The sequence below is a fragment of the Trachypithecus francoisi genome, unplaced genomic scaffold (genome assembly GCF_009764315.1).
Source record: "Trachypithecus francoisi isolate TF-2019V2 unplaced genomic scaffold, Tfra_2.0 Lachesis_group3, whole genome shotgun sequence".
Taxonomy (NCBI): Eukaryota; Metazoa; Chordata; class Mammalia; order Primates; family Cercopithecidae; genus Trachypithecus; species Trachypithecus francoisi.
In genome coordinates, this window is record NW_022681468.1 from 133,871,497 (window position 1) to 133,883,953 (window position 12,457).

Genomic DNA, 12,457 nt, shown 5'->3' on the forward strand with positions numbered 1-12,457 from the left:
AATTCTCCTGTAAGACCTGTTATAAGACCTCACAACACATAGAGATCTTGCTCCAAGAGACGTGTGAATGTGTGTGTGACTTGTCTAATGGAGCAGGCTATAATTTAATATGTAGAAAACCTACTTTTTTAAAGGAATTGTACACAGACTAAAGGAACAAAGGCAATTCAAAATGAAGAGAGACCTCTGGATCCCCAACTTACCATGAGCGAGATGCCAACTAAGGAATTGCTCAGCTGCAAAAATGAACCATTTGTCGTGAAAAAGGGAAACGGTCTCAGGATGGAGCCAAAAGACAAATAACAGTGAATTAAGTAACCATTTGCAGGGAGCAGAAACAGGCCTTTATCGAGAAACAGTCCTGCCTCTGCACTCACGGGGACTGGCAACGTGTGCCTGGCTGGATTTCAGAATCGCTAAGGACCTGTGCCTGCCATGCGTCTTCTGTCTCCTCCCCTTGGGAATGGGAGTGTCTCTTACAGTTATCTCATCGCTTTCACACCATGGTATCTGGGGTGCGGGAAGGGCAGTGATGGTGGCAGACAACTTGGATTGTTAGTTCACAAACTTCCAGATTGAGACACAGCTGCACTCAAGCACTCTAATTCACATCAAGACCTGAGACAGTGAGATCTGAACAATGAACTGCTTCCGTATTGAATGAGACATCTAACTGGGGCTTCTTGGGAGGATACCAATGTATTTCACACGCAGAAGAAACACAAACCATCTATGGCCAAAGAATAAACTATGGTAGATTAAAGAGGAGCGCAAAATCTTTTCTACCCCCCTCATTGTGACATGAAATTGATTTCATTTCCTCTTGGATCTGGGCTGGCTTTGTGACTTGTTTTGACAAACAATGCAGCAGAAGTGACACTGTGCAGATTCCGGTTCTAGGCCTTAAAAGACCAGAGAGCTTCCACGTTTGCCCTCTTGGAGCCCCAAGCCAACATGGAAACAGGTTCAGCTACCCAGATGGATAGAGCATGTGCAGAGAGAAAGATGCCAAGCCGCAGATGTCCCAGGCATCATACTGAGACACGAGACGTGTGTAAAACTATCTTGAATTCCCAGCTGCAGGCAGTGAACTGTCCTAAGTCCAGCAAACACAAATTGCAGAATTGCGGATAGATATGTGGTGGTTGTTTTAAATCACTAAGCTTTGGGATAGCTAGTTACAAAACGATAGATAAATAAAACATAGATACTATGATGGATGGAAATTTCTGCAAATTCCGTTAAGTTCCACATATCAAAAGACAGAAGCTATCTCCCTTTCTCTTGAATTTGGACTGGCCCTGTGGCTTGGCTTTCACTAATAGCTTACTTCCCATGATCTACGGGTTACCTGAACAGTTCCTCTGGTGGGTTTGCCTGGGCTCACTTAGTTGGCTGCATTCAGCTGGGCTGGAAGATCCAAACAGCTTCACTCACAGGGCTGGTAGTTGGCACCAGCTGTCAGCTGTAGCATCTTGGTTCTTTCCCCCATGTTGTCTCATCTTCAGTAGACTAGACCAGTTTCCTTACATAGTGACCTTAGGGCCCTTAAGCACCACAAAGCTGAGTCTCTAGAACTTGTACATTGTCACTTCTACCACATTCTATTAGTCAAAGCAAGTCAAATGGTCAACCCAGGTTCAAGAGATAGAGAACTAGTAGAAAACTGAGTCGTTTCTCCACCTGTTGATGAAAAGAACTGCAAAATATGGTGGCCGTGTTTCCAGTCTGTCACCCATGGGCAAACTGTACCACAATAATTGTAGTTAACGCCAGACATTTTTTGCTTAAGAATATAAGAGCTAAGACCGGGCGCGGTGGCTCAAGCCTGTAATCCCAGCACTTTGGGAGGCCGAGACGGGTGGATCACGAGGTCAGGAGATCGAGACCAACCTAGCTAACACGGCAAAACCCCGTCTCTACTAAAAAATACAAAAAACTAGCCGGGCGAGTTGGCAGGCGCCTGTAGTCCCAGCTACTCGGGAGGCTGAGGCAGGAGAATGGCATAAACCTGGGAGGCGGAGCTTGCAGTGAGCTGAGATCCGGCCCCTGCACTCCAGCCTGGGTGACAGAGCGAGACTCCGTTTCAAAAAAAAAAAAAAAAAAAAAAAAAAAGAATATAAGAGCTGAACAGAACAAAACTAGAATGATTGTCTGCATCGGGGTACCCAACTCCCTGGCTGCGGACCAGTACTAGTCGGTGGCCTGTTAGAGACCTGGCCACACAGCAGGAGGTGAACAGCAGGCGACGGAGCGTTACCTGCCTGAGCTCCACCTCCTGTGAGCATCAGCGGAGGCATCAGATTTTCATAGAAGCGTGAACCCTATTGTGAACTGCACATGCGAGGAATCTAGGTTGTGCGATCCTTATGAAAATCTAAGTAATGCCTGATGATCTAAGGTAGAACAGTTTCATGCCAAATCATCCACCACCACCACCCCTCTCCCAACCTCCACCCCACCCAACCACCCACCCCCATCCCTGTTCACGGAAAATTTGTCTTCCACAAAACTGGTCCCTGATGCCAAAAAGGTTGGGGATAACTGGTCTACATAATATATGACATTTAAAACTTCAGCTCAAAACAGCATTACATCATCATTTTGTTTCAGCCTGAATGTCAAAACTACCTTAATTTTTCTTTTTCTTTTTTTTGGAAGCCAGTTTAAAAAAAATACCAATGCTAAAGCTAGGTCTCCAACTAACCAGGGTAGATACCATTGCTGATAAGAACTGTTTTCCCCTGAAATCCTGCTAAACCTGGGAAATGGAGAGTAAGGAGGAATTGGAACATGAAAGCTGCAAATGCATGAAGCTCAGTCAGGTAAGACCCCTAGATTCCTGGGCAGGCCCCAAGCTACTGCCAATCCTACTATAAACACTGCTGTAAAAATGTACATTTTTTAAGAATTAGACTTAACTTTTCTGGAATTAACCTTGAGTGATTAATAGCTCGACTTCTACTAAGAACCAGACATTGTAGAGAATCCTTTAGTTAATCAATTCCACAAATACAAGTTTGCTGAACTAGAAGAGTCTGAGAATATCTACCTATAGTCATGAGTCAGAAAGAAGTGGTGATAGGCCAGGCGCAGTGGCTCACGCCTGTAATCCCAGCACTTTGGGAGGCCAAGGAGGGTAGATCACTTGAGGTCAGGAGTTGGAGACCAGCCTAACCAACATGGTGAAACCCCGTCTCTACTAAAAATACAAAATTAGCCATGTGTGGTGGTACACACCTGTAATCCCAGCTACCTGGGAGGCTGAGACAGGAGAATCACTTAAACCTGGGAGGCAGAGGTTGCAGTGAGCCGAGATTGCACCAACTGCACTCCAGCCTGGGCAACAAGAATGAACCTCTGTCTCAAAAAAAAAAAAAAAAAAAAAAAAAGAAGGAAAACGTGATAAAAGGTGATTGTGTTTATCACCTTTTATCATCTAGAGCAGCAATCTTTTTGGCACTAGAGACTGGTTTTTTAGAAGATAATTTTCCCACATTTTTCGGGGGGTGATGGAGTTTCAAAATGAAACAGTTCCACCTCAGATCATCAGTCATTAATCAGGTTCTCATACGGAGCATGCGACCTAGATCCCTCGCATGTGCAGTTCACAATAGGGTTTGTGCTCCTATGAGAATCTAATGCTGCTGCTGATCTGACAGGAGACAGAGCTCACGTGGTAATGCCCACTCACAGCTCACCTCCTGCTGTGCCACCCAGTTCCTAACAGGCCATGAACCAGAACCAGTCCACAGCCCAGAGTTTGGGGACGCCTGATTCAGAGAAATTTCTTGGACAAAGTTTTGTTTGTTTTAGAGAGGAAATCTCACTTTGTTGCCCAGGCTGGAGCACAGTGGCTATTCACAGGCATGATGACTGCACACTGCAGCCTTGAACTCCTGGGCTCAAGTGATCCTCCCACTTCAGTCTCTTGAGCAGCTGGGACTACAGGCAGGCACCACCACGCCCAGCTTAGATAAAGTGTTTTAATCAAAAATGCTGTAAGAAAGATTTATGTCAGCTTGGAAAGTAACATAGTTACTTTTTCACAGTTGTATCAAAATAGAATAAGACTTGAACAATCTGTAGTATCAATGAGGCACTATTTTAAAAATATTACTTGGTATTATTTCCAGTTTTACGTCATAATTGTGTTAGAGAAGGCAAAAGTTACTTGCAGTTTTTCAGTTTTACCACTAGATGGAGAATGCATCTTCTAAACAACTCAAGACAAATCTCTGAGTGCCCACTTTGTGTGCACCATACTGCTAGGCCCTGCCAGTGCTGATATACCATATGTAGGTGACACCATACTGCTAGGCCCTGTCAGTGCTGATATACCATATGTAGGTGGCTTTATGGTCTATGAAGAATAAGACAAGAACTGAAGAATCTGTATTTTGAAGCAGAATATAAATGTCAAAATACAAACAAAATGTTCTATGGAAATTTAAAGAATAACTCCAAAAAGCTAGCAGAGTTTTGGATACAGTGTATTTGAGTTTTGAAGTTAAAGTGATGTTTCAACAGGCTGAAGTGGAGAGTGATGCAGAAACATACACAGTCAGACAAGTATGACAGTGCAGCTTTCTTGGCAGAGATAAGATCTGAGAGGTAGTACGGGGCTATATCGCTTTAAATATATGAACCAGGCTCCTCCGCATTCCCTCCCTCAAGCAACTGGAATGCCCTGCTGCCACAGTCATAGCCCTTCTACCTACTGGAAGGAGCAGAATGGGAATTTCTTGAAGTCAGGGATTTTTTGAGTATGTCTTTGAATCTCTAGCATTGTGCTAGATACACGTAGCTTGGGAGCCAAGAGAAATGGGAAGTTACTGGAATACTTTTCTGGATAAAAAATTTGGCCTACCAAATTTAGATTTCATATCCTCCTTTAATGGTGGGCTAAATTTTTTTATTATAAAAGGTATACATGTTATTGTTATTTGTGGCTATTTTTACAAATATGTCCCAACGTGAAAAGAGGATATAGATTTCATACTGAGAATCTTCCAAAAACTATGCCATATTATGAAGGTAAGTCTAAAACATCAGTCTGCAAGTTTTATAATGTTAAGGCAGCCTTATTTGAGCACATCATGTATATTGCTGCAATATAAAATGTCAAATTAGGATAGAGGTTGCAAGCTCGTGGCCTGGGGTCCTATGTAGCTCAAGAGAGATTTTGTTAAATTTGCACAATGTTTTAAAATTTTTTAAATTGATATTACTTTACAAGTCATGAGATTTTCACATACAGTCTAGATTTCTGGCTTCTCTTTTAAAATTCAAAAATTGCATCATAAGGAGTCCCCATTCTCAGATGCTAGAATCACCTGACACTGGGTGGAGAACCTTGCTATGAGATCACACACATCCTCTCTGGATTTCAAAGTCCCTCTGCTCCCTTTGTAACACATAGGACCTACCTTCACCATGTACATTACCTGTCTGACCCAACAGACAATTGATTTGAGTGACCTCTGTGTGGACTCATTTGGATCTTCGAACTTGAGTATATTTGTTGAACCAGCCATTACCAGTCATTACACACTGATATTCTAAAACTCTTTACTGAATCCACATTTTGGTCAGTGCATAAACTCTGGTTTGTTACAACTGAACATACACATCGTTACTTCATTAACCTGAGTTCTCCAAAAAGTTAGCAGAAGATATTTGGATGCTACTGAATGGGATATAATCTGCTAAAAGTAAGAGGTAAGAGACACGGTGTAGAATCAAAGAAAAATCACATGAGTACAGGCACATCTGAGAACTCTGCCCTATGAGCATATAGGGAGCATGTTCTGAGCAGCAAAAATGTCTATTCAAGTAACAATACAGTGCTGTGGATGCTCTAATGGTGAAATTGTTTGAAATATATGAATATGCTTTTTTTGTACTTCTTTGATCATGACTTTTCCCCTAATTTAGCATCCCTTGTCTTTTTTTTTTTTTTTTGAGACGGAGTCTCGCTCTGTCACCCGGGCTGGAGTGCAGTGGCCGGATCTCAGCTCACTGCAAACTCCGCCTCCGGGGTTTACGCCATTCTCCTGCCTCAGCCTCCCGAATAGCTGGGACTACAGGCGCCCGCTACCTCGCCCGGCTAGTTTTTTGTATTTTTTAGTAGAGACGGGGTTTCACCGTGTTAGCCAGGATGGTCTCGATCTCCTGACCTCGTGATCCGCCCGTCTCGGCCTCCCAAAGTGCTGGGATTACAGGCTTGAGCCACCGCGCCCGGCCTAGCATCCCTTGTCTTAAGAAGAGTTAGGACTTTTATAGCAGGAATACAAATGGTCATTGTTGAACTCTTGAAGCCCATTTCAAAAGCAAGAGTATTGGTGGCCCTGCACAGTGGCTCACGCCTGTAATCCCAGCACTTTAGGAGGCTGAGGCAGGTGGATCACCTGAGGTCAGGAATTCAAGACCAGCCTGGCCAACATGGCGAAACCCCATCTCTACTAAAAATACAAAAATTAGCCAGGTATGGTGGTGTGTACCTGTAGTCCCAGCTACTTGGGCCAAGGCCAGAAAATCACTTGAATCCAGAAGGCAGAGGTTGCAATGAGCCGAGATCGCACCATTGAACTCCAGCCTGGGCGACAGAGTGAGACTCCATCCCAAAAAAAAAAAAAAAAAAGGGCAGCAAGAGTCTTGGAAGCTAGATACATCAGTCAGAATCTAACCAGAAAAACAGAAACCACTCTAAGAACTTAGAGAAAAATTACAAAATTACATAGGTAACTGGATATAAAGGAAATGGAGGAGGCGAGAAACCAAAGAGTGGATGGCAAAGTCACCCAGAGATTGACAGCACCACCAAGACTGGAGAGACAAGGGAGGAGACGGTGTAACTACAAGGAAGCTGTGTCCACAGGGTCAGTTCCTGTAGTTATCACTGAGGTAGAGGGAAATACCCAACCTTCTCCTTTGCCATCCCCATCTTTATCTCCTGCTAGCATCTCCCAGTGGCCATCCTAGCCAGAGCCAGTTGCCATGGGGTTTGTAAGCATCAGGGTCCCCAGACAAGAATGCTGGGCAGGGGCAGGGTTGGAATGGACTGGAAAACAGGCTGACGACTTGCACACCAATGACAAAGGCCAGCCATCTGAGATGGAACAGAGTTTTGTTCTGTTTTTAACTTATAAAACATTGCTTTTAAATATCTAGATCCAAAGCATAGAGGGCTAAGTTAAGAATTTTTAATGTAAAGCATAGGGTAGAGAACATGAGGTCATGGCCACTTCCTGACACACAAAAAGGCAATAAAAGCCCTTCCTGGTTTGGGAGGAAGATCTTGGAGAGAGTCTGAGGAGGACAGGGCTCTCCAACTCTGTGAATGGGGCTAGGTAGTGAGGAAGAACCTGACTTTGGCTATTCTTCCAGAGGTTGGGGCTGGGGACAGTTCAGGGGAGTGATGTACCATTTCCATCTGGAAACTTTGAAGGACACTGCCTTAAAGAATGCCCCACATTGACATGGGAATGAAGTAGAGCAGCACTCTAGGACAGTGGTTTCCATGGGGATTCTCGTGTTGTGTGTATCCTGGGTCAGCTCCAGAGGCCACATGCCTCTGTGAAAGAGGCACAGCCTCTGAGAGGGCCATGACCCCGAGGACTGGATTCCAGCTGAGGAGGGCAGACACCTTGAGCAGGAGTTCAGCACAAGCACCACAGGCCTCCCTCCAAAGCACAGGCTGGCAAGAGCAGCAGCCAGTGGTACACACGGGAGAGACAGACACCTTAGCTGAGGCCAGCAAGGAGTGGAGGTCACAGGGGCTCAGGCCCTCCTCTCCACAGTGCAGTGCTGGATACACGCCACCTGCCACCTGCACTCACAGCACACCTCTGGGGCAAAGGGAAAAGGAGATTTTTAAAGCCTAAGCATCGAGTTTGACTTGGAATTAATTAAATTTGAATTCTGCATTGGTTATTTTTCCAAAAGAAATGAGGTTTTAAACTGGATGTTTCTGTTCTCTTCATGGGGCCGAATGAAATGTTTCTACCATTTGTAGAAATGACGGGCTATTTTTAACAACAAACTTACATTTCTTTGCATCTAACTTCTGTGAATTCAAACACAGAGACCACAGACACACACACACACGCATGCACACAGGCACAGTTTTTCAGCCCTTCAATTGTCTTCTTTGTTACAGGCTGAATCAGCCTTTCCCTGAAGCAAAGAATGCCATTCTTTTTTTTTTTTTTTTTGAGACTGACTCTCGTCTGTTGCCAGGCTGGAGTGCAGTGGCGCAATTTCGGCTCACTGCAATCTCCACCTCTCCGGTTCAAGCGATTCTCCTGCCTCAGTCTCCCGAGTAGCCGGGACTACAGGGGCACGCCACCACGCCCAGGTAATTTTTGTATTTTTAGTAGAGATGGGGTTTCACCATGTTGGCCAGGATGGCCTTGATCTCCTGACTTCATGATCCAACCGCCTCAGCCTCCCAAAGTGCTGGGATTACAGGCGTGAGCCACTGCGGCCAGCCAAACAATGCCATTCTAATGGGTGAACAATCATTGGGCAACAAATACCATTTCGGGAAAGAAAACTTGGTAACTGGGTTTAAACTTTCCAAGTTTTCCAAATTTCCAAATTCATTTATTTTCCTTTATGGAGACCTGTGGTCCCCACAAAGATGTTTATTCTGATCTAGATGTCCCCACTTCCAAGAAGGCCTCCGTGTAGAATATATCTCTGTGCAAGCCCTTTAGAGTTACCTATGGGGCCTTGGCCTTCAGTAAAATTCTCACATCCCTTTGTCGGTGGTTTTCCTTCCTTCTCCTGCTGACCTTACCCTCAGGAAGCTTCAGTCATGATGCCCACAGAGCCTCCCTTGATGGGGGATGAGTTCAAGGCACGCATTAGGCAGGGCCCTCAGGCAGAGTTGTACAGAAAGAGTGCATCTTACAGCCCTAGGGGCATCATTTTTATCCTAGCCTGTGTATGTATCACTCCCTCACAGGGTTGTACATGGTGCGCAGTGTGCATGGTGGCCCTCGATTTACATCAACAGGGGTAAGCAGGTATCTTTAAGAGCAACAGAAAGTGTAGGCTGATTCCTAAACCGAAATCTCCTCTCCTGTCTGCTAGAGACAGAACCCTCCTTGGCTGGCTATGGCCACATCCCGCACTGAGGCTCTCTCAGGCTGGTGTGGTCCTCCCCTCATTTCCTCTCTGCCCGTGTCTCCCAAGTCAGCTTCAGCTTCTGCATCACTAACAACGGGTTCTCTTTCAAACCTAACTATGAAATCTTGTCTTTCTCTAAAACCTAGTCTTTCCAAATGCCCCTTAAGCCTCCACACTTACAGCCTGAGTTACTTTATGACTTTGTTTGATGCTTTGTGTCTATATCTCTCTCAAAAGAGGTTTAGGTCTTTGAACTATTCAAGGTCCAAGAAAGAAGCCTTCAATATAGCATTCCACATTCCTTTATTTCTTCTTCCACCAGCTATTCTTCATCTGCCTCCAGGTAGCATACCAGTTCTGTGCACCCTGTTTTTTCTCCCAACTTGAGGCCAACTCAGGAACTCACAGATCTCTTCCAGGTTATGGAAGACCAATGGGGCTCTCTTTATCTATCAAACATATTATGGCACCATTTCTACTCTATTGAGGCTATGCATCATGGCATGGGACTGTGCACGGGGTCCCCTCCTACAGTTCTGCGTGGAAAGTGGGGCATAAACTCTTTCTACTCTGTTGACTGAACCAAGGTCCATCAACCTGTTCTCCTACCATGGGTTTGACTACAGGAGCCTGGGACCAGGCTGCACATTAGCTCTTGCTCTCCTCTCACTCTTCCTCCGATTCCTCTCTCCCAGCTTGGTAAAAGTTTCTTTGGTTTTCCTGCCTGGAAGGGAGATGGGGGAACTGCCCATGAGTCATAGTCTGCATTGTTCCCTTCTCTATGGTTACCTTTTATAAAGCTAAACTCTGATCCTCTGATTTGGTTTAAACTTTGGAACCAAGCGCTCTTTGAATTAAAAACTAAATCACTTCTCTCTCAAAGGCATGGCTCAAACACACACAAAATGCTATGATTTCAGACTCTTTGCCAAGTGTGAATTTAAAAATCCATTCAACCCTGCTGTGGTTTGAATGTCCCCTCCAAAACTCACGTGGAAATTTAATTGCCATTGTGACCATATTAAGAGGTAGAACCTTAAAGAGGTGATTAGGCCACAAGGGCACTGCCCTCGTGAATGGATTAATGCCATTATCTTGAGAATGGGTTAGTTATCCCAGGAGAGGGTTCTTGATAAAAGGATAAATTTGGCCTGATTTTCTCTCTGTCTTGTGCCCCCTCTTACCATGTGATGACTTCCGTCATGCAATGACATGGCAAAAAGGCCCTACCAGATGCGGCCCGTTCATCTTGAACTTCCCGCCTCTAGAATCATTAGTCAAATGCAACTACACTTGTTTTATTGTGCTTCACTTTACTGCACTTCACAGATACTGCATTTTTTTTTCACAAATTGAAGGTTTGTGGCAACCCAACATTGAGCAAGTCTATCAGCTCCATTTTTCCAACAGCATGTGTTCATTTTATATCTCCATGTCACATTTTGCTAATGTTTGCAATATTTCAAACTTTCTCATTACTATTAACATTTGTTATGGTGATCTGGGATCAGTGTTCTGACTACCATGAACTGGTCATTTCCCCATCTCTAACCCTCTCGTTGGGCCTCCCTATTCCCTGAAACACAATATTGAAACTGGACCAATTAACAACACTACAATAGCCTCTATGTGTTCAAATGAAAGGAAGAGTGGCACATTTCTCACTTTAAATCAAAAGCTAGAAATGATTAAGCTAATTGAAAAAGGCATGTCCAAGGCTGAAATAGGTCAAAAGCTAAGCCTCTTGTACCAAATAGGTAGCCAAGTTGTGAATGCAAAGGAAAAGTTCTTGAAGGAAACTGAAAGTGCTACTCCAGTGGAGATATGAATAAGAAAGTTAAACAGAATTACTGCTGATATGGAGCATGTTTTAGTGGTCTGGATAGAACATCAAACCAGCCACACATTCTCTTAAGCCATAGCGTAATCCAGAGCAAGTCCTAATCTTCAATTCTGTGAAGGTTCAGAGCAGTGAGGAAGCTATAGAAGAAAAGTTTAAGCCAGCAGAGGTTGGTTCATGAGGTTTAAGTAAAGAAGCCATCTCCATAGCATAAAAGTGCAAGGTGAAGTGGCAGGTGCTGATGTAGAGGCTGCAACAAATTATCCTGAAGATCTAGCTAAGATGATTGATGAAAGTATCCACACTAAACCACAAATTTTCAATGTATACAAAACAGTCTTCTCTTGGAAGAAGATGCCATTTGGACTTTCATAGCTAGAGAGGTGAAGTCAATGCCTGGCTTCAAAACTTCAAAGGACCTTCTTGTTAGGGGCTAATGCAACTGTTGACTTTAAGTTGAAGCCTATGCTCATTTACCATTCTGAAAATCCTAGAGCCCTTAAGAATTATGCTAAATCTACTCTGCCTGTGCTCTGTAAATAAAACAACAAAGCCTGGATGACAGCATATCTGTTTACGGCATAGTTTACTGAATATTTTAAGCCCACTGTTGTGATCTACTGCTCAGAAAAAAAAAAAAAGGATTCTATTCAAAATATTAATGCTCACTGACAATGTACCTGGTCATCCAAGAGGTCTGATGGAGACATACAAGGAGATTCATGTTGTTTTCATGCCTACGGAGACAAGATCCATCCTGCAGCCCATGGATCAAGGAGTAATTTTAACTTTCCAGCCTTATTATTTAAGAAATACATTTCACAAGGCCACAGCTGCTATAGATAGTGATTCCTCTGATGGATCTGGGAAATGTATGTAAATTGAAAACCTTCTGAGAAAGATTTGCCATTCTAGATGCCATTAAGAACATTTGTGATTCATGGAGAGGACATTAACATTTCAACATTAACGGGAGCTTGGAGGAAGTGGATCTCAACTGTCATAGATGACTTTGAGAGGTTCAAGTCTTCCATTAAGAAAATAACTGCAGATGTGGTAGAAACACCAAGAGAACTAGAATTAGAAGTGGAGCCTGAAGATGTACCTGAATTACTCCAATTACATAATAAAACTTGAACAGATGAGTTGCTTCTTATAGAGGGACAAAAAAAAGTGGTTTCTTGAGATGGAAGCTACTCCTGGTGAAGATACTATGAACATTGCTGAACTGACAGCAAAGGATTTAGATTATTCCATAGACTTAGTTGATAAAGCAGGGCAGGATTTGAGAGGACTGATTCCAATTTTGAAAATGTTCTACTGTGGGGAAAATGCTTTCAAACAGTATCACATGCTACCAAGAAATATTTCATAAAAAGAGTCAATTGATGTGGCAAAGTTCGCTGTTGTCTTATTTTAAGAAATTGCCCAGACACCCCAAGCTTCAGTAACCATGACATGTCAGCAGCCATCAACGTCAAG